This window comes from Engraulis encrasicolus, chromosome 4 (assembly GCF_034702125.1).
Source record: "Engraulis encrasicolus isolate BLACKSEA-1 chromosome 4, IST_EnEncr_1.0, whole genome shotgun sequence".
In the NCBI taxonomy this organism is placed as follows: Eukaryota; Metazoa; Chordata; class Actinopteri; order Clupeiformes; family Engraulidae; genus Engraulis; species Engraulis encrasicolus.
Window position 1 is genome coordinate 53704146 of NC_085860.1, and position 2500 is coordinate 53706645.

Here is a 2500-nt window from a genome sequence, read left to right on the forward strand (position 1 = left end):
CACACGCACACACGCACACACGCAGGCACGCAGGCACGCAGGCACGCACACACACGCACGCAGGCACGCAGGCACGCACGCATGCACGCATGCACGCATACACACACACACAGGCAGGCACGCACACACACGCACGCAGGCACGCAGGCACGCACACACATACACACATACACACACAGGACATGACACACAGATGTATGTAATGTAATGTACTGAAAAGGTCAAAACAAAGCAAGTCAAGAGTACTTTATTGTCAAAAATCTATGTAACAGGGTTAGCACAGAAGTTTAAAAAATTGCATTCGACTAGTCTCCAATGTGCAGTTAAACTAAAATCTACAGGACACACACACACATACACACACACACACACACACACACACACACACACACACACACACACGCACGCACGCACGCACGACACACACACACGCACACACACACACACGACACACATACACATATACACTAAGTAAGCGTCATATGATAAACCTCAAGTCAGGTCAGGTGTACTTTATTGCCAAAAATCTATACAACATTGGTAGCACAAAGGAGATGCATGTAATGTAATGTACTGAAAAAGAACTAAACACCATATTTAGGGGCAGCCGTGGCCTAGTTAAGGAGATGGGCTTTAGATCAGGAAGGTGCAGGTTCGAATCCCACTCTTCCCACTGCTCCCTATCTTACTTAATGGCTGAGGTGCCCTTGAGCAAGGCTCCTAATCCCTCACCGCTCCAGGGACTGGAACCAATGCCCTGCACTAAAAGGAACAGTGTGTCGCTTTGGATAAAAAGTGCAATGTAATATAATGCAATGAAAATGTAATTCATTATGATTTTTCGTGGCGCATTCGGACGGGATAAGCAAACGTCCGTAATGCACTCAATTCACAGACATTATAAGGGGGTGCAAACGGCGTGCGTATGGACATGGGGCATGAAATCACCTCAGTCAGGACGTCTGTGTTTCGCCAAAATACAGGAGGTAATTAGCTGCGGAATTATTACCTCTCATATTACGGACATGGGGCATTTGCAGAGGACTAAGAACTCAGACATTCTCCGTAATCATTCAGAATGACCAGGGGTCCATTGGTAATAAAAGTCCTGTCCGAATCGGGATTGCAAAAATATGCATCTTATTTGGAGAGTAGAGTAATCACCTAGTCTTGTGTCTGATACATGGGTTTGTGAACTCCACAACACACATACAGTGCGCTGTGTATTTTGCCCTCTCTAGCACAATACAATATTGCTTGTGACTGGCTGTGTGGATATCAAATCCATCAGAAGGACAAAGCGCAGAGGCAGAGTGGCAAGACTGGGCAGACCACAGATGAGTGCGGTCTACCATCTCCCTGCCCCCTTACATCCCATATCCCCCCCCATTGCCCCTCACCCACATCCCCTCCCCCCTCCCCCCTCACCCCCGTCCCCCACCCCAACATCCTGGTGTGGTGAGTCGAGCAGAGAGACCCACCATCTCCACACTCCTCTCTCTTTTCCATTTCCACATCTCCCGATATCCCTGTGCATATTCCGATACACACCCCCCACCCCCCCCCCATCAGTGGCGGAACAATTGCACACAGGACCCCAGGGAAACACAATATACAGCTTGCCAACATCACAATAGGGCCCCCACTACCAATACAGGGGCAAATGCCCTGCTCGCCTTCCCTATAGCTCCCCCCCCCCCCTCCCCCCCCCCCCCCCCCCCCCCCCCCCCCCCCCCCACCCCCCCCCATCTCTCCCATATCCCAGCATCCTGTTCTCGTGTGATGTGATGTGATGAGTCGAGCTCTGCTCTGCTCTGCTCCGCTGTGCAGCGTGCATTGGGTTTCCTCCCCGCTTCTCGTCTGCCACATGTCAAAGACGCTTAGGTCACCTCACCGCCAGCAGCACACAGGAAGCCAGAGCCTCTGTTCTCAGATGTTCTCAGATGCTTTCCCCTAGCTTAAATTATATATCATTCTTATTTATTTTTTTATTTTTTTCAATTTATTTATTTATTAGTTACCTTGTGTTTTATCTTAATGTGTTAAATGTTCTTTGACTCTAATTTATTTCCTTCTTTCTTCCCTGTTTCCTTTCTTTTTTGCATTTGTTTTTTTTGTGAAGCACATTGAGTTGCACCTGTGTATGAAATGCGCTATACAAATAAACTTGCCTTGCCTTGCATTTTCAGCAGCCATCACCCGACCTGGGGTACATTTCTCAAAACCATAGTTGCTAACTATGTGAGCTGCTTTGTTGTTTGTTAGCAATACAATTTCCCATTGGCAACTAACCAGGTTGCCAAGTTGCTAACTGGCTAACGACTATGCTTTCGAGAAATGCACCCCTGACGGGGCAGGAGAGTGCGGTTGTTGGAAGTTGATGTTTACAATGGGGGTGACATCTGTCATATGTGCTCCTGTCGAACTAGTCAAGCACTGTGACCACCATATTGTAAAAATTGTTATTATTATTATCATTATTATTATTTTTGTTATTATT

General features: G+C 47.4%; 1 protein-coding gene across 1 annotated transcript in view; it reads right to left on the reverse strand.

Annotated features, from left to right (window-relative positions):
- Nucleotides 1–2500, reverse strand: part of scaper (S-phase cyclin A-associated protein in the ER) — a 270462-nt gene that overhangs the window by 204417 nt on the left and 63545 nt on the right. The gene's annotated exons all lie outside the window — the stretch shown is intronic.